A 27,030-nucleotide genomic window follows, 5' to 3' on the forward strand; every position below is an offset into this window, starting at 1 on the left:
TGGCCATGCTGGCTGGGATTGATAGAAGTTGGAGCCCAGCAACATTTGGAGGGCCACAGATTTCCTAATATTTAATATTCTCACTTTTCAAAAAGCGCTCAGCGAAGCAAGTTTCTTTGGAAAAAGTCCCAGAATCCTATCTTGAATAGAAGGAATGGGTTCCTGGTTCACTTGTCCTTCACAGTTCATACATCACCACACATATTATTCATAATCTGCTTCAGCATGATTATTCAAATTTTGGCATGAAGCAGCTCTTGTTTTCTGTCTCTACATTTTTCATATTTGAAACTTAGCACTGTAGAGTTGGAGAGGTCCTTGTAGGCTAATCCCTGGTTTACTTCAGGAAATCCAGAGCATCTGTAACTTTAAGCCTCTGCTTAAAGACACCCCCCCCCCGAGAGGAAGAGCCCACTGAAATTCCATGATCAAGCAGCTCAAGAAATGTCTCTTAATGTTCAACTGAAATCTACTCTCATATAACTTAAATACTTTAGACCTGACCCTTCTCTCTGGGGCAGCGGAGAAGAAATAATTGCCCTCTTCTACATGGCAACCCTTCAAGTATTTGCAAAGTACAATCTTGTCCCATTTAGCTTCTTCTCCAAGGTAAACATATTTGGTTCCTTTAACCTTTTTTCATAGTCATTGGTTTGGAAAGCAAGTCCTATCTTCATTACAGAAGGTCTCAGGTTCAATCCCTGGGAGCAGGTGACAGGTGATATAAAAGACTTTTGCACAAGACTCTGGAGAGCTGGGCCAGTTAAAGTGAACATTAATGTGCTAGTTGAAGAAACAGTCTGATCTGGTATTAGAAAGTTTTCTGTGCTCAACAGGACCCTCCCTCCTCATTAGAGAGTCTTTGCTTACTTGCTCAGGTGCTGCTGCTTAAGACGCATGAAAGAGTCATGCTCTACCTCTAAACTATAATCCCTCCTCCTCTAAATGAGAGAAGAAGGTCCTATATAGAACCTAAGCTTTTGTGACATGGCAATTGTCGATGACAAGATATGCTGCAGACACATAAGTCACTATGAGAAAAAGAGTACAGAAATTGGCCATCCCTGCTCTAAATAACCATTAAAGGTACAGTCGTACCTCTGCTTACATATCCCTCTGGATATGTAAACTTTGGGTTGTGAACACGGCAAACCTGGAAGTGTATACTCCCAGGTTTCGCTGCGCACGTGCACAGAAGCGCTCAATCACACCATGTGCGTGCGCAGAAGGGCGCTTCCAGTTATGAAGTTTTCAGGATGTGGCTGGGCTTCTGGAATGGATCCCATTCGTAACCGGAGGTACCACTGTATTTGGATGAATTTTACTCAAGTATGATCTTTTGGAATTAACGGATTTGATTTAGTTGTGTTCATTATTTTCAGTGGGTCTCGTCTGAGTAAAATTTAGCTGAAGACCAACCACTGCAAAATGGTCATCTGGTGTGTGAATGTGCTTAGTTATGTGTGTGCATGTGGGCAGTGTGTCATCGTAGTTCAAATCCAGAGTGTGCTTCAGGTAGGATGCACCCCCTCCAAATGTTCCAGTTAGGGAGATGACGCTTGAGATGATCTTGCCTCTTCTTCCTCAGGAACATTAAGGAAACTGACCTCACACAATGAGAACCATGTTTCAGACCATCTGTTCTTCCTGATCTCTCTCCTCCTATCCCCTGAACATTTAATGAAGCCCAATGAGTTTCTGTTTAGATTGCAAGTACCACCCTACTCCTCCACCAAATGTCATCATTAATTGCTTTCAAATGTTAGTACCTCTGACATTTCAGGGGACATTGGTAGGCTCCATGGACAGTGGCTTGGGATGCTGCAAACTAATCTGCCATCTTAACTCTGTTTACATTGTGACGCACAAAAAATGGTTTTCCTCAGTAGCTCTTTCCATCAAACCGATTTTTTAATCCCCTTTAATTTACCAAATACTCAAGCTGTTAATGAGCTTCCTTTCTTCATTGGCTTTAGTTGGAGACAAATCAATAACAGGACATTAGTTTTCCTTTATTAATTTTGTACCTATTACTATTTTTGAAGCATAGTTTTGAGCTGAGCTAATGGGGGGGGGGAATGCAGTTTTAGTTGGTGACTCAGATTGCAGAATAATGTTTAAGAATTTATTCATGGCATGGTCACTTATGCATTGATAAAAATAGATTTGCGTAACATTTGCATATGTTGGTTGATATGTATAGGTGCAAATTTAGAAGAAATACCAATAAAAATAAATATATGTTGTTGTTGTTGTTGTTGTTGTTGTTACCGTATTTCCCCCTCTATAACACGCAGATTTTTTCTCCTAAAATGGAAGGGGAAATGTCTGTGCGTGTTATTGAGCGAATGTGTGGTCCCTGGAGCCGAAAAATCAGGCAAAAATCAAATCGCGCTTCACGGAGAAGGGAAATCTGAAAAGAGGAAGTGGCTGCTTTCCTGCATTCTGCCTCAGGGTCTTACTGCCCACCCTGTTCTGTTTCGTTGCTGTGTTTGCTGAAATGGAACAAAGAGCAGGGAAAGCCCCTCCCCTCCAGGCAAGCAGAGGGGAAAGCAGAGTGTCGTCTCTGTGCTCCGGTGCTGCTGAAAACATGCAGGAGGGAGAGAGAGAGAGAGAGAGAGAGAGAGAGAGAGCGCGCTGGCTGGCTTGGGTGAGGGAAAACTTTTGCCTTCCTTTCCTCCCTCCCGTTATACCCCTCTCCTGCATTCTTAGCCAGCTGCTTCTCTGCACACCCCTCTCATGTCCCTTCTTTGTTTTTCCTTCGCTCCCCACTTAAAATGTGGTTACAAAGCATAGATCCACATGGATCCTCAGGATCTTTGCATTGGGTCACCCCAAATTCACCATCAGATCACATAGCATGTCCATGGCTACAGCCTGCACCAAAAAAATCACGCACCCACTGTTGCCTGGGGCTGCAATGGTGCAAAAACGTGGTTACAAAGCATGGATCCACAGGGATTCTCAGGATCTTTGCATTGGGTCACCCAAAATTCACCATCAGATCACATAGCATGTCCATGGCTACAGCCTGCACCAAAAAAATCACCCACCCACTGTTGCCTGGGGCTGCAATGGTGCAAAAACGTGGTTACAAAGCATGGATCCACAGGGATTCTCAGGATCTTTGCATTGGGTCACCCAAAATTCACCATCAGATCACATAGCATGTCCATGGCTACAGCCTGCACCAAAAAAATCACACACCCACTGTTGCCTGGGGCTGCAATGGTGCAAAAATGTGGTTACAAAGCATGGATCCACAGGGATTCTCAGGATCTTTGCATTGGGTCACCCCAAATTCACCATCAGATCACATAGCATGTCCATGGCTACAGCCTGCACCAGAAAAATCATGCACCCACTGTTGCCTGGGGCTGCAATGGTGCAAAAATGTGGTTACAAAGCATGGATCCACAGGAATTCTCAGGATTTTTGCATTGGGTCACCCCAAATTCACCATCAGATCACATAGCATGTCCATGGCTACAGCCTGCACCAGAAAAATCACGCACCCACTGTTGCCTGGGGCTGCAATGGTGCAAAAACGTGGTTACAAAGCATGGATCCACAGGAATTCTCAGGATTTTTGCATTGGGTCACCCCAAATTCACCATCAGATCACATGTCTGTGGCCACAGCATGAAGCACAAAAATGATACATCCACTGTTTCATTCAGAATGTTTTTTCCCTTGTTTTCCTCCTCTAAAAACGATGTGCGTGTTATGGTCAGGTGCGTGTTATAGAGCGAAAAATACGGTAATTATTAAAGAAATGGATGCAATTGGCAACTTACAAGCCATAGAAGAGTTTGATATCTCAGATGGGTCTGCAAGGTAGCTATAGCCAATGGGACACCATCTTCATGAAAATCAAGCAGGTGATTCAAGACACAGGGAAACTATTTTCTCCTCCAATTATCTTTCGGGAGGGCTTCATCTTGTACCACCTATGTCAGAAGCAGTATGCTTTAAACAAGAGTTTCTGGAAACCACAGGAGGGGAGAGTGCTGTTGTAGTCAGGTCCTGCTTTCAGGATTTCCATAGGCACCTTGTTGGTCACTGTTAAAAACAGGCTGCTGGATTTGATGGTCTAATCTAGCAGAGCTCTTCTTATGTTGACCACTCATCCATGTAACAAATGGTAATATACCAAGAGGGGAAGCTTTGGTCTTTGAAAATTTTGGCTTTAGAAGATGAAGGGTCCATATCATTTGAAATAATTCTAAAACGTGCAGATTTGATCTGGGAGGAGGAAAGAGATTGCACTAGAATCCTTGTTCAGAACTTTGAAAACAGGCTTCGTATTAGTAGCACTGAGGGAGGGGGAAACCAACAACCTAGTACACTGACAGAAGTTCTCGTCTGCATAAAAACTGGCAAATTGCATTGCTTTGGCTCCTGCTGTTGGCTTGAAAATAAGTAACAGCTGGAGCCCAGCAACAAGAAAAACCCTAAAGAACTCTCATCCTAGTTTAGCTTGCCGTCTGAGCTTTAATTAACTTCATCATCCTCTTATTAAAATCAAACTCATTTAATGGGGCTTTTTGCCTCATTCCTTTTGTTCGCAGTGCATTGATCCCATGGAGCTTCTTTCTCGGAAAGATCAATGCAGTCAGAGATTACCTGGATACCTCTCAACACTGATGCCCTGTTATTTACAGAGAATCTTCTGAAGCACAGTTAGCTTTCCAAAAGCCACAACATATGGTCCTGCCTCAAAGGGATAGAGTCAGATCTTTTGTGTGCTAAATGTGGAACAAATAATACTTGGAGATAACAGATAAACGTGGCTATACATCTTCTTCAAGTAAATCAAAATCAGTAGCTCTCTTCAGAAGTTCTATCCATGCAATGTTATATATAAACATTTTGCAAACTTTAAAATATCCAATGACTTCCCTTCTTCTTCCATGGTTCATATGACATATATGGGATGTGGATGACACTGTGGTCTAAACCACTGAGTCTCTTGGGCTTGCCGATCAGTAGGTTGGTAGTTCAAATCCCTGCGATGGGGTGAGTTACCATTGCTCTGTCCCAGCTCCTGCCAACCTAGTGGTTTGAAAGCATGCCAGTGCAAGTAGATAAATGCTTTTCTGCATATTTGACTATAACCATTCAAATCATTTCCCCATTTTTACGTCTATCAAATATTGTTTACTCTGTTGAATTTATCTTAATGCTGTCAGCGTTTTTGTGCAGTGCTATACCACTGCATCCGCACTGCCTTGCTCCACCCTTTGATGGATGCCATGTGTCTTTGCAGTGAGAGATTCTTTATATGTACAACTGTGTATGAAAAGGCCTCCATGCAATCAATGTTTTTGTACTGGAGATCCTCATAAAGGTTTTTATGGGAAGCAATCAGTGACAGTGACTCACACATATACTTGAGGGTCAATATGGAATGATCTTACAAGTGCTGCCATAGAGTAGTATACAGTACCCACTCAAGGGCTTTGACATTACATATACCTCAAAGAAGAGTATTCATAACCAGGAGAAAAGATTTCATCCCACGTCAGAAACTACAGGCTTTCAGGAGAACATCCTTTCTTCTCTACCAAGTTCAGCGGAAGTCAGGGTTTGGTAAGTTTCATAAACTAATCACTCATTGTGTGCTATATTATTAATCCCTCCTTCATTTCTACAAGCCTAATCCAATACCGGCAGCTTAGAGAAACATACAGCTAAGAAGACAACCAGCTTTGTATGATTTTTTCTTTTGATTCCATCAAAGTTCATTTTTAGAATGTAGTTATAGGTTGGGCATTTCCACAGAGTACTTATCCAACTAGTAATCCCCTTGGTATTTAAAGTCCAATAAGTTGAAGTCTCAGGAATGTATTGGCAGCAACTGGCAAGCAGACCAAATTCCAGACTTAGCAAGGGTGCTGGTTCTACAGATCTTTGCAAGGTGGACTACCATGTCAAAGGTGAATGGTGCACAAAATACAATTCAGCATCATTTAATTGAGGACCCTTTTGACTTGGTAATCCAGAAGTGAGCAAAAGGTAGTAGATCTTGGGCGACTTGCAGTTTGTAATTGGAGGCTCTATCAAGATATTTCGTAATGCAGCATTTTCTGACTCTGTGCATCATTAACATGGCACCAACAGCAATTCATAATTAACGTGTGCACAATTGCACAGTAACATCCTTTGGGATGCAGGTAATTAATGATGCATTGAGTCAGAAACTGCATTCAAAATTGTATACGTTAATGGCCCAAAGGTATTTGCAGCAAGAGCAGAAGACACATTAACTTTAAGAAGTAGAAGTAGCCATTTTGCTATGGGGCATGAAGTAGTTATAATTAATTGTACATATCTAGCCATCCGGGCTCACTTCACTTGCCTACTCTGCCTACCCCCTACCCCCAGGGGTGTACGAAGTGGGGGGTGGAGGGGGCGGTCCACCCCAGGTGCCACTCTGGGGGGGGTGACATGGTGGCCCCTGCCTCCCCCCAGCTGTAGAGAGGCTGAGGGTGCGCGCACTGCATATGGGCGCCGCTCGCACAGCGACCATATGGGCTGACACTCTCAAGCGCTGTCCATATGGGCATCCGTACGGGCTACCTCTCACACAGCGACAGTACGGGCTGCCGCTCTCGTGCACTGTCCATTTGGGCTGCCTCTTGCACGGTGACCGTATGGGCTGCCATGCATGTGCACTCCGTACGGGATGCCGTACATGCGCAGTCTGTACGGGATGCGGCAGCCTGTACAATCGCTGTGCAAGCAGCAGCTCGTACGGGGTGCGAATGTGCGGCATTCCATACAGGGTGCACACGCACGGGATGCCACACGTGCGCACTCTGTACGGGCTGCCCTGCCCTGGGTGCCAGAGAGGGTTAATCCGCCACTGCCTACCCCACCCTCATCCCTTTACACTTGGACAATCCCTCCCACTTCCTGGTGCTATGGGAAAGCAGGGAAGGAAACCTGCAAGGGGGCAGGTGGGATTTCTCCTCTTCAGTCCCCTCCCAGTCAGCCAGTGCAGCAACAGGGAAACATGGGAAGGCTTGCAAAGACTACCTTGCGCTCATCCTTTCAACCTTGAACAGGGAGAGTAAGACCTTGCCTCTTTCTGTTCATCTCCAGTTTCCATCCTGTTGCTCGCCCACTCTCTTGCCTCAGTTCCCCAGCTGCCTTCCTCCAGCTCCATTTCCTATCCCTTGTTTGTCACCATGCTCTAATTCTGAGCGCCACCTGTTGGAAGCCACATGAATTGCAGTGTGGCAACAGTCACAACTTTATGTAATAGCTGAGCTCTATCTATCTGTGTCTATTGTAATTGGATATTTTCAGTATTTTCATTTTTTTGTCCTTATATGTTACTATGATTATGGACTTCTTTGAGAGGCTGTTTTACCTGAAAAGCAACACATGAAGAAATACATGAATTCTAAACGTCTGTCACACTGAGCCACCATGGAAGCGCTTGGCTCCATTTGGTGGGTCTAATTAAAAAGAGAGAGGAGAACCCAGAAGCTGGAGCTTGCCCAACCCTGGGTTGGCCTACATCCCCCTGGGGAGGGAGGCTACTGAATATTATTGCCATATTTATATGCTTTATTTACAGGTAGGCAGCCGTGTTGGTCTGCTGTGGGATGCGGGTGGCGCTGTGGGTAAAACCTCAGCGCCTAGGACTTGCTGATCGCATGGTCGGCGGTTCGAATCCCCGCGGTGGGGTGCGCTCCCGTCGTTCGGTCCCAGCGCCTGCCAACCTAGCAGTTCGAAAGCACCTCCGGGTGCAAGTAGATAAATAGGGACCGCTTACCAGTGGGAAGGTAAACGGCGTTCCGTGTGCTGCGCTGGCCATGTGACCCAGAAGTGTCTGCGGACAGCGCTGGCTCCCGGCCTATAGAGTGAGATGAGCGCACAACCCTAGAGTCTGGCAAGACTGGCCCATACGGGCAGGGGTACCTTTACCTTTACCTTTAGGCAGCCATGTTGGTCTGCTGTAGTCAAACCAAAATAAAAAAATTCTTTCCAGTAGAACCTTAGAGACCAACTAAGTACATACTAAGTACATACTTAGTATGTACATACAGCTAAGTACATACTTAGTATGTACATACAACTAAGTACCTACTTAGTTGGTCTCTAAGGTGCTACGAAGGATTTTTTTAAAATCATATTTATATGGTTGTATCATTTCTTTAAGCATTTCTAGAAAATTACATGCAAGCTATTCTTTTACATTCTAGACAGTGCAGGGAGGTGGCAACCAGTTTGGGACACATTTATCCATCAGGCTATTTAATTGCTTCTCTTGAAGCTGCATCATTTAAAATCAAAGGCCACTTTCCCCCTCGAGAGTACAGTTCAAGCGCTTCTGTGTGGTTCACCGCTTTTTAACGCCACAGAATGAAGAAAGGGAATCATCATGTTGCAGCATTCGAAGTCACGGGGCCAACGATTTCCTTCCTTCTGCCTGAAAGTGTAGGTGCTTTAATAAAGGCAACTCATTGCTCAGACTTGGCACCATGCGATCTGATCCAATTTGTTTCTGTTGCCATTTGCTACGGGCAAGGTACAAAACTGACAATAAAAGGAATACATTGCACCTCAGATGGAAGGCTATATATTCAAATTAGAGACAATCCTCAAATTTATGTGTGGCATAATTCCAAGCAGAGATTAAACATTATCATGGTCCATTGCTGGCAGTGTACTTCAACAAAATATTTTAAAACTCTGTATTTAAATACATTTTCCTCATTTCTGGCTATTGTTTAAGTAGGAAATGATGAAAAACAAAACTCTAAAATTGTCAGGCATAGCTGATCCTGTGTATTTTTATGCAGAAGTGGGCTCCATTGATTCAGTGGGGCTTCCTTTCAAGTAAGTGTGCCATGGATGGAAGCCTTAGAAATCTCCTGCATAGCAGAAAACGGTGATGCTCGATTGGTAGAAGGTTGCAGGGTAATGCTCAAAGGGAGGTGAAATAAACCTGTCCTTTCTAATTAACCTAGCTGCTGTACATCACTTTAAGCTTTGGTGGTTACATTTGCAGCATTCCAAAGCATAGCTCCATACAGCATCCTTCATCTGTAATTGTTCATAACTCTATAAAAAGCAGCAACCGTAGTTCTATAGATGTTTGAGGCAAGCAACACTGAGCTGGGTCTCTGCACATTTCCCAGGTTATCCTTCCGCCCCAAGGAAAAATCCATTGAATCTAAAATACCTTATACCTTATGTCAAGGTAGTAGATGTAGCCTACCTTGATTTCAGCAAGGCATTTGACAAGGTGCCCCATGATATTCTTGTAAAGAAGCTGGTAAAATGCGGTCTTGACTATGCTACCACTCAGTGGATTTGTAACTGGCTGACTGACCGAACCCAAAGGGTGCTCATCAATGGTTCCTCTTCATCCTGGAGAAGAGTGACTAGTGGGGTGCCACAGGGTTCTGTCTTGGGCCCGGTCATATTCAACATCTTTATCAATGACTTGGATGATGGACTCAAGGGCATCCTGATCAAATTTGCAGATGACACCAAACTGGGAGGGGTGGCTAACACCCCAGAGGACTGGATCACACTTCAAAATGACCTTGACAGATTAGAGAACTGGGCCAAAACAAACAAGATGAATTTTAACAGGGAGAAATGTAAAGTATTGCACTTGGGCAAAAAAAAATGAGAGGCACAAATACAAGATGGGTGACACCTGGCTTGAGAGCAGTACATGTGAAAAGGATCTAGGAGTCTTGGTTGCCCACAAACTTGACATGAGCCAACAGCTAAAAAAGCCAATGCAATTCTGGGCTGCATCAATAGGAGTATAGCATCTAGATCAAGGGAAGTAATAGTGCCACTGTATTCTGCTCTGGTCAGACCTCACCTGGAGTACTGTGTCCAGTTCTGGGCACCACAGTTCAAGAAGGACACTGACAAACTGGAACGTGTCCAGAGGAGGGCAACCAAAATGGTCAAAGGCCTGGAAACGATGCCTTATGAGGAACGGCTAAGGGAGCTGGGCATGTTTAGCCTGGAGAAGAGGAGGTTAAGGGGTGATATGATAGCCATGTTCAAATATATAAAAGGATGTCACATAGAGGAGGGAGAAAGGTTGTTTTCTGCTGCTCCAGAGAAGCGGACACGGAGCAATGGATGCAAACTACAAGAAAGAAGATTCCACCTAAACATTAGGAAGAACTTCCTGACAGTAAGAGCTGTTCGACAGTGGAATTTGCTGCCAAGGAGTGTGGTGGAGTCTCCTTCTTTGGAGGTCTTTAAGCAGAGGCTTGACAACCACATGTCAGGAGTGCTCTGATGGTGTTTCCTGCTTGGCAGGGGGTTGGACTCGATGGCCCTTGTGGTCTCTTCCAACTCTATGATTCTATGATTCTATGATCTCAGTTGATGTGTGCACTGTCTATGCTTCCAAACTTTCAAATAGGAAAACCCACAGCCTTCGGCTTGTTGCATTGCTACACTGCTGTTATGAGTATGACACTTCCTAAATGATTAATCAAATTTTCTTCTCAATCTATTGTAGCTTGCCATTGTATCAATGATTCCCCATTTATAAGAAAATAAGAAGAGCCCTGCTGAATCAGGTCAAAGGCTTACCCAGCATCCTTCTCTTACAGCTGTCAACCAGGACCTGAGTTTAAGAGCACGCCTCCCGTCCCACACTTGTGGTCCACAACATACTGCCTCTGACAGTGGAGGTGGAACATGGGCAAGTACATCTGTTTCCCTCATGATTAAAATTCAGGAGGAACAGTTCAGCTCAAGCTGTGCATGCATACTGTTCTTCATATGTAACATCAAACAAGTCTGTGCATGCAGTGGTTGAGCTGTACAAATCAACAAGAGTACACTGTATCACACAAACACTTGCACATGTGTGGAGACAGCTTGTACCTGCGTGAATAGGCTCATGTAAATGCTAAGCCATGTGCCACCGTTACAGACTCCATTTTGAATGGAAGCTTCTGGAAGCTCTAGCCCTTTGAGAGTACTGCATGAAACACTTTCATCCACACAACAGGAGGTTTTTATGGCTACTTCGATGTGGTCATCTTTAACATTCTGCTCTTTGTTATTTGCTGGCATAAGCCAGAATGATGGACATGTCTAATAACATTGTGTATTCCTCAGAGACAAATGCCTTGATCAGCTAAAGAGAAAAACTCTCAAAACTACTTCACAGCTTCCTCTTTTGAATAGTTGTTTTCGGCTTTCTCAATAACTCTCTCTACTCCTTTTTGTTCTTTGAAAAGCGAAAACTCTTTAAAGTCCATCACATTTTGAGATTTATAGGGAAAGAAATACATGCTTTTTGGCCATCCAAATGGCCCACAGGGACTTAGTGGGGAAAAAAATTAAGTTTCAGGCTCATTACAAGAAAGTCATTTTTGCCAACAGGAAAATTAATCAATAGTTCTCCTCTGATGCAAATTGCTGGATGAAAGATGCCAAAAGGTCTTGGATAGCATCATTTGCATGGCAGTGCTTAAAGCGCTGAGTGAGTGTAGCCCAAATGCATTTAACCAGCCACAGCAGTGGCAAATCTGAGGGAAGGAAGGGAGACAGCTCTCGTCTAAGGTACGACTTTCCAATTGGTTTTAACCTTGCAATTGGCCTTAACTGTTGTACTGAGATGTACAAGCAATCATAGGAACATTGGGAGCTGACTTATGCTGAGTCATAGAATCATAGAATTGTAGAGTTGGAAAGGATCCCAAGGGTCATATAGGTAACCCCCCTGCAATGCAGAAATCTCAACTAAACCATCCATGATGGATGACCATCCAATCTTTGCTTAAAAGGCTCCACGGAAGGAGAGTCCACCATCTTCTGAGGGAGTCCATTCCACTGTCAATCTGCTCTTACCATCAGACAGTTCTTCCAGATGTTTAGTCAGACTCTCTGTTGGGGTCAATGACGTCCAGGGGTCCGGCACACTTCTCTTGCGCAGCTCTGCTCTTTCCCCCTGGGACCTTTGACTCAGCAGAGCGTAAAACACAGCGGAAGCAGAAGCTTGAACGTTCTTCGTGCGAAGGCAATAACTCAGGCTGAAACGCAGCAGTCTCCTTATCTTAAAGTCTTTATTCCTTAGCAAAACACAACATCTATAAATCTCCTGGCGACAGTTCGCCCATGTTGCTCCTTTCTCCACGGAGCTAACACGCACACTGTGTGTGTCTTTCTCTCTCTCTCAGAGATACTGACCACTCCCACTTCCGTGTTCTAAACACACCTCTCGGAATGTGAAGCGTCACTCAGAACTTCTTAACCCTGTAAGTTCTGACTCTCTCAACACCCCCTCTCGCATCACATTCTGAGACGACCTCTGAGTGTTCAACACCTTCCCCATTGCCTTCCGCCCCTTCCTGGCATCGTTGTTAGGCACCTGTTGAACCTCACAAACCTCAGGTTCGCACTGTGCGAAACCAACCCACGCATTTGTGACCTGAAACCTCTCAGGTGGAATTCCCTTTGTAGCCCGCGAAGACCGCCTGGGCACAAACTGGGGTGCTCCTTTTGACCCACTGGGGCCAGCATGTGCGTCTTCCTCATCAGAAGACTCCCCCTCTGACTTGACACGTCTGTGAGCTTTCTCCATTATGCGCACAGGAGATGAGGGCTCACTTTTGGACACTCCCTTAACAACCTGTGGAGACGCCCTACTCTGTTCAGGGACCTGGTCTCCACCAGCAGGTTCAGGCTCTGGCTCTCCTTCCTCCTCAGAGTCAGACAGACAATCTGAGTGAACGTCAGAGCGCGCTTTGCGCCTTGCCCAACCATCCTGCTCAAAGAACTCAGCCTGTTTACTGACCAGAAGCTTGGTCTGAACGCCTTCTGGGTATGCGAATCTCCACCCTTTTGTCGCAGGCTCATATCCACAGAAGATCATTTCCTGGTACCTTGGGCCACCCTCCTGCTGCAGAAACTTTGGTACAGGCACCATGGCTCTGCTACCAAAAGTGCGAAAGAAATGCACAAGCGGCTTCTGCCGATGAAGCAGGAAATACGGGGTGTCACCTACCACTGCATTGTAGCACCTGTTCATCGTGAAATTGGCTGTCTTTACCGCCTCCCCCCAAAAACTTTGAGGCAAACCAGAGTCATCCAGTAGGATCTCGGATGCTCGAACCAGAGCTTTACTCCTAAGCTCTGCCACGCCACTGTCCTGAGGAGAAGTCACCTTGTGACGTATCCCCCTCTGGCGAAAGAAACCCTTTAGAGCAGACCCAGTGACCTCTGAACCTCGGTCACATTTGAACCCCTGCACCTTGGTGGAGAACCTTAGTTCCACCTCTGCAACCCAATCTTTGATCAGTTGCGTTGTTTCCTCCTTTGTTTTCAGCGTGAAAGCCCATGCGTTCCGCGTATAATCATCTGTCAGCACCATCAGCCACTTGGCCTTGCCCAGACTTGGCTGTGGCATACCTAAAAGGTCTGCATGCACAAGCTCAAAAGGCTTTGTGGTTACCCTCTCCACTCTGGGATAACTGCATCCCTTGCTCTTGGCTTTTCTACAAGCCCTGCAATTTAGGGTTGCACCACATTCTCTTACCTTGCACCCTTTGGTGCATTCTGATAACATCTGAACGTCCTCACAGGACCCATGTGACATTCTCTTGTGCCACACGCAAGCACACGACACATGAGTGTTCCCCACTCCCTTTTCCTCCAGTGGAGTTTCCAGAACAAAGAGGTTGTTCTGATTTTTCTCAACACGTACCAGTTGCTTCCCCCCTCTGGAAATTGTACAGACATTGTTTTCAAAACTCACTGAATATCCCTCCTGTAAAAGGCACGGTACAGACAACAGGCAATGTTTTATCTCAGGGAGAACATAAACCTTCAATTCAGCCTGTAAAAAAGAGACAAACATGTTAACAACATGGGTTATACGTCCCTGTGAACCTGTAGCAAATTTAACTGTTTTCTCAGTTGAAACAGCCTTGCAGTTCCACATTTGTCCATCAGGTGGCGCTGTTACCAAATGGGCATTCGCAGCCGAGTCAACAACCCAACGTAGCACTCCCCCCCCCTCCGGAGTTGTCCTTCTTTGTTGCCTTAGCAACTGACTTCCTGCTGCCCCCGACCTTGGGGCTCTCGCTGCAGGTGTTCTCCAAAACAGCCATCGAAGCAGTCAGCTGATAAGCCTTCCCACGCCTGCTCCCTCTGTTGCCATGGAAACCCGGCTGGTTCCCATGGGAAACGACCTTGGACACATCCTGCCCTGGCTCCCTTGCTCTCTGTGGGCAGTTACGACGCAGATGTTCAGCCGAGGCACAAACAAAACATCTCTGAGTGGAAAACTTTGCAAACTTGCCTTTGGTCTTCTCTGCACCCCCAACCTTTCCAGCAGCACTGCTGTTGGTGAAATGGCTTTTGGCTTCTGCTGTGGTTTCTCTGCAAACCCCCTCCAGCTCCTGCCAAACAGCCTGGGCACTCTCAAGACTCTTGGAATGGCCTGCAACTCCATTCTCTTGTGCAAAGTTCTTCTCTTCTCTCAGCCACTCTGTAGCACGCAGCTCATATGTAGGGGCATTCCGGCAGCCCTCCAACACAGTCCCAGCCCCCTCTGGGCCTTCTGGGCGTTCCTCAGCCCCTCTTGGACTTCCAGCCCCCTCTGGGCCTGGTGCTTCCTCAGAGCAATTCTCAGCCCCCTCTGGCCTGGCTCCCACTGTCTTCTTCAGTGCCTGCCTTCTCCCGGCCCAGGGCTTGCTCCCGTCCACCTTATCAACAGGGATTGACGACTTCTGGCTGTCTGCCATCTCTCCCCGGGGGCTCAGCCTACTTACGATACAGTAGCACCTCCCGGTCCGGCAGATCCCAGCTCCTCCCGGCTGGCTCCAGCTACTCCTTAGCTGGCCTTTGGCTGCTGGCCTCTCACACGCACGAACGTTGCTTATCTTTATTGCTGATCACCATAACCTGTTGGGGTCAATGACGTCCAGGGGTCCGGCACACTTCTCTTGCGCAGCTCTGCTCTTTCCCCCTGGGACCTTTGACTCAGCAGAGCGTAAAACACAGCGGAAGCAGAAGCTTGAACGTTCTTCGTGCGAAGGCAATAACTCAGGCTGAAACGCAGCAGTCTCCTTATCTTAAAGTCTTTATTCCTTAGCAAAACACAACATCTATAAATCTCCTGGCGACAGTTCGCCCATGTTGCTCCTTTCTCCACGGAGCTAACACGCACACTGTGTGTGTCTTTCTCTCTCTCTCAGAGATACTGACCACTCCCACTTCCATGTTCTAAACACACCTCTCGGAATGTGAAGCGTCACTCAGAACTTCTTAACCCTGTAAGTTCTGACTCTCTCAACACTCTCCTTATTTGTAACTTGAAGCCATTGGTTAAGGTCCTGCCTGCAGAGCAGGAGAAAATAAGCTGGCTCCATCTTGCATGTGACAACCCTTGAGATATTTGAAGATAGGTATCATCTCTCCTCTCATTTTCCTCTTACCTAGGCCAAACATACTCAGTTCCCTCAACTGTTCCACATAGGGCTTGGTTTCCAGACCCTTGATCCCCTTCTGCACACGTTCCAGCTTGTCAATATCCTTCTTAAATTGTGGCATCCAGAACTGGACCCTTGTTCTATCTAGCTCACTACTGTACTGTCGACACTGGCAATGGCTCTCCAAGGTTTCAGGCTAGAGTCCTTCTCCAACCCCACCCCCGGGACATACCAGAGATTCAACCTAGGACCTTCTCCATGCAAAGCAGATGCTCAATCACTGAACTACCCTTTTAGGAATTATATGTGAAAATACCAGGAGCCTGGCATGCTTGTGAATTCAAACAAAGCAAGCAAAAAATAAAAAATAAAAATTGGTGCCGGTTTGAAATCAGTGGTTAAAATCAATGCAATTTTGGAAGGTTGAGTCTGCCATCTTGATTCAAAATGACATCCAATTGTATCCAAACATCTGTATCCAAATATAGATGCAAATCTGCTCATTGGTGGTCAGGAACCATCATGCAAAATTTGGTTACAGTACCTTGAGAGGCATCCAAATACATAACAAAGAAATAACTTTCTAAAATATATAGTAGTTTGGACAAATTCATGAAGAATAAGACTATTAATGGCTACTAGCCATGATGGCTATGTTCTACTTCCAATACTGGAGGCATCTAACTACCAGTTGCTGAGAATGACGTATGGGGAGAGTGCTGTTGCACTTGGATCCTGTTTGCAGGTTTTCCATAGGCATCTGGTTGGTCACTGTGAGAACTGAGTGCTGGACTGTCATGGGCCTTTGGCCTGATCCAACAGATCTTTCCTCATGTTCTTACCCAGTTAGCTTCCTGGAAGACTGGAGATTTGAACCCACCTCTCCCTGGTCCAAGTCAGACACTGTCCACCACACCTCACACTGGTTTGATAAACTTCACAGTTGTCTCAGCACAGACTGGACAATGCAGAAAGCTAAAAAGAAAACAAGGCATCCTCTGACCCCCGAGACTAGGCAAATCTCATTGCAGGAGAAAATGAGGTCCTTTATTACATTACATATTCGCCAACATAAGATCCAAATGTTAGATGGCTTCTCTTTTCTCCTCCTGTCCCCTGGGCTGCCTTTCTAATCAAGCAGTGCCCACCAGTTTGATGAGAGGCCCCACTCCGCCTAGGAAGGTTACTTAGGGTTACAAATTTAGCATTTCCGCCTCCCACGCCGGTCTGATTTGATTTGCCATGACACTGAGACCCAGCTCCGCTTGTCATACCTGCAGCACGGCATGTCACAAATGTCACATCCAAAAGCAAATACAGACCCAGGGGTTAATTGGATTACGAAGACAAGTGACACTTTTTTATTATTGACACAGGCAGTTACAGTGGTGCTCAGAACAGAGCCCAACTCAGGAAATTAGAGGCACCAGCAATGAAAGAAAAATAATTCCGGGACTGAAAAAAATAATGGTGGAGACGGGCCAAAGCCGCATGGTAGAGCATCTGCTTAATCTCACTCAGTATATGCCAGCTTTTTTTGTTCATAGGAACTATTTTTTAAATTAAGGAACAATACACAAAAACATGGCCTCATCCCTTATATACCCAATCAGTCACTGTGTTCTTCAGAAGACTGCATCCTGCAAATTCCATCTGTATTTATCTGTGTCAGGCCCTCAGGATCCCCCCCCAACAGCCACACCCCTCACTAGTCCTACTATATTTTATTGTATTTTAATATTCTGTTGGAAGCCGCCCAGAGTGGCTGGGGAAACTCAACCAGATGGGTAGGGTATAAATAAATAAATTTATTATTAATTATTATTATTATTATTATTATTATTACTACTACTACTACTACTACTACTTTGCATGTCGCATGAGTGTTTTGGCCTGACTGGGAATTCATCCTTGAAGTCTGATGAAGCTTTTTGCTTGCTTAGATGAAAGATACAGAGAGAGTGCAGGGACTGGCCTACTGTATGAAGGTAACTTTTGCATTTGTATCTCTACAGTGGTACCTCGGGTTACATACGCTTCAGGTTACATATGCTTCAGGTTACAGACTCTGCTAACCCAGAAATAATACCTTGGGTTAAGAACTTTGCTTCAGGATGAGAACAGAAATTGGGCGGCGGCGGCGCGGCGGCAGCAGAAGGTGCTTCAGGTTAAGAACAGACCTGCAGAACGAATTAAGTACTTAACCCGAGGTACCACTGTACTTCCCTTTTCCTTTGGCCCTACCCTCTACTGGTTTGTGGCCCACAGGAGGTTGCCCAGCAGGGAAGAAGATGTGGCCTTTGGGGTGAAAAAAGGTCCCCCACCCTTTGCTTTAAATAGAAGTTGGAAAGATACTAGGACTGGGACTGCGATGCACAATGAGGAGGACGTTGTGGGAGATGCCATTCAATGCCAGGTAGCAACTATGTGTGTGAGTGGAGGGAGTTTTTCCTCATGGCACAGCAGGAAGGGTTAATCCCCTCTTCATCCATGCTTGCAGCAGTCCTGATCCACATATTAAACGTAACGTGTAGTTTTGCCCTAATGTCAGAAGGAGCAGGAGGAAAAGAGTATGATCCAAAAATGGTACCACGCTTGGAGTATTTCTTTCCTGTCCACTGTCTCAGGACAACGATGGACAGCAGCTGAGGAAGAGAGTGTTGTGATACTGCCAGGGAGACAAAGACCATCATAGCCCCCAAGCCGGCTGCCGGATGATCCATCGATCTCCCGTAGACACGCAGTATCAGCAATTAGCGACACGAAGCCTCAGAAATAGTATTCCACATTCTTAGGCTGGTGCACACTCTATCAGCAGAATTCACACAGCGAAAGATGCACAGCAGGAGAGCATTTTTCCAAGTTTATTCAGCGTTGATCAGAACAAAGAAAAACATGACTGCCTGCTTGCGTGTTCAGGCAACAAGAGAAACGAAAGCAAAGACACAACAGAAACATCCTGTGAAACAGGAAATACGCAGACTCTGTGTCTCACAGCCTGCTCCCTTTTAAGGTGGAACGGAAATATCCTAACAGAGAGGTGAAGCCGAGACAGGGAATAATGCTATTGTTGCATAGGACAAGTCTCAGCCTGAATAGGAAAACTTCATTCTCCTTCCTAGACAGAAGAAGCCAATGGACAGTCTGGGTGAGTGAAGTAATTCTGAAGCCTACAAAATCGTTACTGACCAGGGACTGCTCCTCACTCTACTTTGGTGGCTTACTTCACAGGAACTAAAGCATCCAGATCCTTAGGCCCCAGTTCTGGACCAGCAGCTCATGAGGCTGCTGTAGTGGGCCAGATCTTGGGCAGAGACTCTGATGCAGAGAGGCCATCTCCACTAAGGATATAAGGGGGCTGCTGGGCTCTCTTGGCCCTGATTACAGCTGAGGAGAAGTAGCCAAGCAACCAAGAAGCTCCTTCAGGATGGAGGGTCCATGGAAGATATGACAATAGCAAAGGCTCTAAGTCACATTTTAAAGATCACTTGGCACCACTATTATACCAGTGAGGCAGGATGAAAACTTATGACAGCAACCACAGTAACATTAAAGGGATAGGTTGAACTCTAGCGGTTGCTGAAGCAACAACTGCTCTGTTCAGTACCTGGTACTGATTCCTGTTGGTCTACTACTTTGACGGCTGCTGCTCTGTCTGTATCCAGTACCAAAATGCCCCAGTAGAGCTGTAGTCTCTTGTTTGCTGTTTCTTCAGCTATGCTCTTCTTCTTACTCCATTCCAGCTAGGCCCAGCCCAAGGCATTTTGGCACTTGAGGCAAACCACAAAAGTCCAAATACACCCTGCCAGAGGAGGAGGAGTGAGTGAAGATCTACATCAGGGACAAGGGGGAAAATAAAGGTCTATATCGGGAACAAGGGTGGGAGAAGACCAGCAGCACCTCCGATTTGCGAAGAGGACACTGCAGATGCTGCATTGTGCAGGACTGCTGAGGAGGTGGCAGGTCCGGCCTCCAAAGCAGAGGCAGTGGGCAATATATCCACTGGAGACCAGATGCTCCTGTGGATCCTGCTGTCTGGGGCTGTTGTCTCACCATGCCTCATAGGTGAGCCGGCCTTGAACCCAGTTCCTGAGTCCCAAGCCCAGCATTTCCACGCTACAGGTTCTACTACTGCTGCAGTGCAATTTCATGCACATTTACTCAGAAGTTAAAGCTCCCACTGTGTTCAATGGGCCACACTCCTTAACAGCTTTGGGATTGTAGCCTCAACTTGGACTGCAAAGCACAGCTTAAAAGAAAATGAGTTGTCCTTGTGTTTTTTTAAAAGGCTGTTTTGCTTTAACAATGACTCTCCCCATATGTTTTATTTATGCCTAATGGATAGTGTAAAAAATAAATAAATAAATTCCAACCTGCTATTGATTTCTAATGCGGAACCAGCCAGCCATATCAGATGAGAACAGTGTGCCAGCAACAAATATTAGTCCTCAAATGCCATCTTTCTTTCCAAGAGTCCCTTGAAAAGAATTGTTTACCATATCCCCTGGCAACCAGCTGCAGGACCCATATAGCTCTGAGGGGTCCTCCAGGGAATCTACCTCATGAGATATCTGAAGTGGCATCCACAGCAATCATGGTGGGTGAGGTGGGGTTCTGGTGCTAGGGCAGGGCAATGGTGAGGGCAGTGGAAGCCGTAGGCTGGCTGCCTCCATGCCCTGCCCCATCCCAGCAAATGGCAGCACTGCTGCAGCCAGTATGGTGACCCAGCAACAGCGCCCCACCGCAAGCAGTACAGTACAGACCATGATAATTATGGAATTGACAGTGATAATTCACAAAACAGTTATTGATAACACAGTCAACCCGGCATTGGTAAGCCAATAAACACATACTAAACACCATTCATCTTGGTTCATTCCACAAGGGATAGCTTTGAACCTGTTGATCTATTGTAATTAGGGATCAGCACATCCGTTTTATCTCAGCTTTTAATTTTTCAGTCCTTCACATTTCCACATCAGTGTGTCTTTTTCACCCAAGTCTTCATAAAAAATCCATCCGTATTTTAAGCGTGATTTTCAAGTGGTTGGACTAGATGACCCCCTGGGTCTCTCCCAACTCCACAATTCTATGATTCTCCCACTATGAACTGCTTTTTGAACAGCAATTTCCCCTAACACAATGTATGCCATTTTCACTAATGTATGTATTTGTATAGGGTGACGCGGGTGGCGCTGTGAGTAAAACCTCAGTGCCTAGGACTTGCCGATCGCATGGTCGGTGGTTTGAATCCCCGCGGCGGGGTGCGCTCCCGTCGTTTGGTCCCAGCGCCTGCCAACCTAGCAGTTCGAAAGCAACCCCGGGTGCAAGTAGATAAATAGGGACCGCTTACCAGCGGGAAGCTAAACGGCGTTCCGTGTGCTGTGCTGGCTCGCCAGATGCAGCTTGTCACGCTGGCCACGTGACCTGGAAGTGTCTGCGGACAGCGCTGGCTCCCAGCCTATAGAGTGAGATGAGCGCACAACCCCAGAGTCTGGCAAGACTGGCCCGTACGGGCAGGGGTACCTTTACCTTTTATGTATTTGTATGCACACTTTGGTGTATGCATTTTTGAACACACGTTTTGGCTGGAGAACTTCTTCAATTGGAGTGTGGAATTATGACCCCAAAAATGTTGAGGTTAAGCTGTTTCTAAATCTAGTATGTTCTCCAAGTCTGAGCTCTATAGAATAATCCTGTTCTCGTTAAATGTGATATGTTAATGAAAGAGATTGATAAAGGGCACCTCCTTGTGCCTCACTGGCAATAAATTGCAGGAAAGAGTCAGACCTTCCAGCTATTGGGACCATGGACTGGAGTTAATTAAGGAGCATTAATGATATTCTTATTAATAGAAGGTGATAGTTATCACCCTAGAAGCCCTTTCTGTAATGGTCTATGCTATGATTTCAGTCAGCGGTTAATCAACCTCTGAGGTAAGTATAGCTTAAGATAACATCATTAACAATGATGTATGTTAAATATATGGCATTAATGCTTTCCTGCTAATGGTCACATATCTCCAAGTGCCCACAAGGAGAGAGGAATCAAGAAGAGAGGAAAATATAAGTGTGTGACCTGTGAGAAAGATTGTTTTTCTGTGAAGTTTGGAAACTTTGCTTCTGAGGAATATCATGCCTTGAGTCAGCCTGGCCTCAGATTTTCTTGGCTGGGAGTGTGTCATTTGTTGTAGAGAAGACTTGTGCAGCAATGGGGTGCTTAATCCTGATTTACCCACACAACTCCTCTTTACCAGGCACCACGTGTTCCCACCAGTCTAGCTCCTATCCACATTGTTCCTCTGTAATTAATTTATCTTTATTATGAATCTGTCTCAACCTTTTTAATGTGAATCCCATCATTTAACCATGTGCTGTATGAAGAACTAATTTCATTTATCTGTTCTGAATCATCTAATGTTCAGCTTGGATGCCCCCAAGTTGTTGCATTATGATTGAGAGAGAAAACGTCCCCTCATCCTCTTTCTTCTCACCACGCATGGTGGCTATGCTCTGCCATCACAGTCAGAAGCAGTCATGCTTCTGAATACCAGTTGTTGAAAACTACAAAAGGCAAGAGTGCTTGCAGGTTTCCCATAGGCATCTGGTTGGTCACTGTGAGAACAGGAAGCTTGACTGTGTTCTTATGCATAATTTTGTTTCCTGTCTGAAACCCTGAAGACCTGAAACCAGTCAGTGTAGACAGTGTAGACAATACTGAGTTAGATGGACCATTGATACAAGCAATGCCATTTTTCTAGAAAAAGAGGTGCCAGAACTCACCATGAACGCCTCCCTCATTCTCTTATAATGGCAATGGTGCCCACCTGTGAGGTGCCAGAACTGAGTTCCAGCAAGTTCCAGCTGGGGGAAAAAGCCTTGGATATAAGGAAGTTTCCTATGTTGCAACGTATTGACTGGGAATGATGCAGATTTACTTGTGTTCTCTATAGGCCACACTTTTTATTATTATTTAGCCATAGAAGGGGATTAGAAAGTGCCAGGTTCACCACAAAGTTCCTTAGAAAGCTCAGAAAGCAACGTTCTATCACCTCCCATCTTTCCCAGTTGTTATTGAATAAAAAGAAAGAAAGGCGGCACTCCAGTGTGTCATGCCATTACACTGTCATGTTTTCACTGGTGCTATCATAGCACACTTCATAAATTATTGCAATAAAAAAGAGCACCAAGGAGAATGCTAAATTCAATGTATCACTCTCAGTTTCATCTCAATTAGCAGCCGCTAAACGGTTAGAGCCAATTCTGCTGGCTTATTTTCACTGCCTTCCTAATAGCCTGATTTACATCAATTGCAGAAGAACAGAAACTTACTTAATTGAGCCTTCACTGTCTAAATGGTAGCTCATCGTCCCAGCAAAACAAACATGTGTTTATGAGGGTTTAAGTAAAATGGTTAAAGCCAGTGAAACAGCACTTAATGCAAAGTCATGCTGGGAAGCTGTTCCATAATCTTACAACACCTGCCACAAGACACATGCAGCTCACGTTCATTTTGCTGGTGGAGCACCTGCGTCTTCTGCAGGTCACACAGAAATGAAGGTCTCATGAAGGTGTGTCTGCACTAGCTGCTCATTGGATGCTGCCAAAGCCCACCCACTTCACCTGCCTCCTTTCATTTTCCTTCAGCCTTTTGCTGCTTTTCGTGGCTTGGTGGTAAATTTTGTGGTGTAAGAGCTCACTCATTATGGGCCTCGGTGGCATGGTGGCGCAAAGTGCCTTACGTCAGCTTCAGCTGGTGACCCAGTTGCGCCCCCATCTGGACAGAGATAGCCTAACTACTGTTGTTTATGCTTTTGTAACCTCTAAATTAGATTACTGCACCATGTTATACCTTATATGTCTGTTTCTGAAGGCAGTTTGGAAACTTCAGATGGTGCAGAATTTAGTGGGTCAAGATGGTTTGAGCATATCAAGCCAATCTTGGCCTAACAGCACTGGCTGCATGTTGGTTTCTGGGCCAAATTTAAAGTTCTAGTTTTGACCTTTAAAGCCTTAAATGGCTTATGACCACAATACCTCAAGGACTGCCTCCTCATATGAACTTTCCTGGATTCTGTGCTCATATTCATGAGAGGTCTGGAGGGTAGCAACACGAGAATGGGTCTTTTCTGTGGTCACTCCCCATTTGTGGAATGTTTTCCTCAGGGAGGCTCACCTGGCACATTCCCTCTATGATTCTATGGTGCCAGGCGAAAACATTTCTCTATAAGTAAGCCTTTGGCTGATTGAACATTCTATGGCCTTTTAAAACCATCTGTGGGAGGGGTTATTCGTTTGCTTTCTGTTATATATTTTGTGTTCTCCTTCTGTATTTTTATGTTGCGAACCACCTTGTGATTATTATTATTTTTGGCTTGGAGTTTTCTTTTGCATTACTGTATTGCTCTGTTTGTTATTGTAGTGCTCATGTTTTCAACGTAATTACGAATTTTACCTGTGTTCTTTTGGTTGTTATATGGAAACCACTTTGGTGACCATATGCAAACCTAAATTAATAAATAAACAAATTTTCATTCCTGGGAGTAAGCCCCACTGAACTTAAGGCCCACTTCTGGGTAGATGTACATAGGATTATGCTATAAACCTCCGTGAAATAAAAATCAGATTGCAGCCTCAATTTCCCCCCAGCAAATGTTCCCAAAAGCTCACCAGTGATAAGTAACTCATGTGGGAACCTGATTTATCCTATTACGAAGTAATATGCATTAGCATTTAATGTGATCTTTTAACCACAAATACTGTGATGTTACCCAAAGGGTTTAATGCCCTCTGAAATGGAATAAATGTCACCCAGGCCTTATAGAACATGGATATCTTTATCTCAGTCTATCCTCACATTGCTAATAGTGCAGGAAGTTATGTCTTCCAAGCATGATATAAATGAAAGCATAGAAAAGACCTCAGGGGGCAGTAGTGGTGAGAAATAGACATGATTTGCTACATGATTAAGACATCTTGGAGGGAAATCTCTTGAAGCAAAGAAGATTAAAAAGAAGAGGCCTTTCTCAGTTATGCTTCTAGAAGTGCACTCCATCACTGGTAATGCAACTGGCCTTGAAAGACCATCCTTTTTGTTGTTGTTAATTTACCAAAAAATAAAATAAAATGCAAATGATAGCTGAGCAGGACACGACTTTAGCCACAATTCATTATGGAGTTAAGTCAGTTTAGGTGGAGAAGCTCCAGTCTTTTCATTAGGCAGAATGTGGTGGCTTCCTCAGGTGATTGGTTTTGGGTAACATTGTACTTGTTGTTTAGTCATGTCCAACTCTTCGTGACCCCATGGACCAGAGCACGCCAGGCACTCCTGTCTTTCACTACCTCCCGCAGTTTGGTCAGACTCATGTTGTTGGTAGCTTCGAGAACACTGTCCAACCATCTCATCCTCTGTCGTCCCCTTCTCCTTGTGCCCTCCATCTTTCCCAGCATCAGGGTCTTTTCCAGGGAGTCTTCTCTTCTCATGAGGTGGCCAAAGTATTGGAGCCTCAGCTTCAGGATCTGTCCTTCCAGTGAGCACTCAGGGCTGATTTCCTTAAGAATGGATACGTTTGATCTTCTTGCAGTCCATGGGACTCTCAAGAGTCTCCTCCAGCACCATAATTCAAAAGCATCAATTCTTCGGCCATCAGCCTTCTTTATGGTCCAGCTCTCACTTCCATACATCACTACTGTAACATTAAAGAGCAGCAAATTGTTGTTGTTGTCTCTTTTTTTTTTTACTCCCAGAGAGAGGTGTCCAAGACATTTTGCTATCTGAGGCAAAGGACATTCTGCCTCTCACATGCTCCTGCTGTGCCTGGAAGCACTGGCAACAGGACAGTGTCCCCCAGCATACCTGAAGGCAGGAGGCTAGCATATTTATTTATCTAATTTTATTTATTACATTTGTATCCTGCCCTTTCTCCTGAAGCTAGCCTGGGGTGGCAGGCACATGGGGGATAAAATGATTAAAACATCTAAAGATAATTTCAGTACAGATGCAGGCTGGTAAAGATCCCCACTGAAAGAGGACAGTCTTCTGTAGGAACCAAAAACAAACAGAGATGCTACCTATCTAAGATTTAGTGGGAGAGAATTCTAAAGGGTAGGTGCCATGATGCTAGAGGCACAAATTCCTATGATGTGTGGAACAGACCTCCTGATAAGATGGTGTCTGCAGGAGGCCCTCTTCTGTGGAGCACAGTGGTCAGCTGGATATACAAATGATGAGATGATCTTTAAGGAATGGGGTGCAAGGCAGGCTGTCTTAGGGGTTTAGGGAGGGGAGTGGTGGGTGGCTCGTGCTCCAATTCTAGCTTCTGCCAGCTGAAGCAGATGCCTAACAGTAGGGCTGGCCATGGTGGTGCCCACACTCTCTCTTGTGTATCATTCTTGGCCTGATACTGCAATACAGTTGCTGCCAATTATAGTTCAAGTAGCCATGACAGGCTAAAGTTCAGCCATCTGCCTATGACCTTTATAGTGACAACAGGAGGGTCCGCCACCATAAATCATTTCTTTAGCAAAAAAAAAAAAAAAAAGTCGGGTTGGGGTGAGGGGAGATGCATCATTTCCATTCTGGTGTTTGTGTACTCATTTAGATGTAGCCCACATTGAATTTCAGAATTCTTTGTTGTGGTATTAAATCATCTTCTTGCTGACAGCTCAAATCAGTGCTGCGCACAAAGGAAAGGAAAGTTGTTTTTAAAAGTTTTTCTATTATCCTGACTTTTATTTTATTTTATTTTCCATTGGGTAAGCAGTCTAACTGGAAGCAGGAGCATAAAAACCCTACTGTATGCAAAAAAATCAAATAAACAAATCCTAAAACAAAAACAAACAAAAAAGTTATTTATCTTTTCCGGTGACAAAGCACTGGGAACAGAACTGTGTGTCACTTATATGGAACAAGAACAATAAGAATAGGCTTGTCAGAGGAAATAAATCCGACTTTTAATTTATTATTCTTTTTCACCATTATTATTTGGAAAAGGTGCTGCAATTCTGCAGGTGTGAGAAAGTAGCTATGAATTTCCCCTCCCTCAAATCTTTTCCTGATTAGTGGAGGGTATCACAACCGTGATAACCGAGGGGCTAACTACTAATTACATACATTTAGTGGTACCTCGGGTTACATACGCTTCAGGTTACAGACTCTGCTAACCCAGAAATAGTACCTCGGGTTAAGACCTTTGCTTCAGGATGAGAACAGAAATCATGCAGCAGCAGCAGCAGCAGGAGGCCCCATTAGCTAAAGTGGTGCTTCAGGTTAAGAACAGTTTCAGGTTAAGAACGGACCTCCGGAATGAATTAAGTACTTAACCCGAGGTACCACTGTATTAGAAAGGCAGCTGAAGTGTGGGGGGGAGTGGGGGAAAGGGTGTGCTTAACCCTTTCTCATCTCCAACTTCCCCTCACAGCTTTCCCTCTCATAAGAAAGGGTCATGGTCAAGAGGTGAGGTCCAAATAAGAGGCCTACTAGGGCCTAGCCCAGCCCTTTCCAACATGGTGCCATCCAACTACAGCCAGCATGCAGAGGCACAAGCAACTCTAGATGGCGTGGAGTCGCTACACTAGGTTCCCAGCAGGTA

This window comes from Podarcis raffonei, chromosome 3, assembly GCF_027172205.1.
Source record: "Podarcis raffonei isolate rPodRaf1 chromosome 3, rPodRaf1.pri, whole genome shotgun sequence".
Lineage (NCBI taxonomy): Eukaryota > Metazoa > Chordata > Lepidosauria > Squamata > Lacertidae > Podarcis > Podarcis raffonei.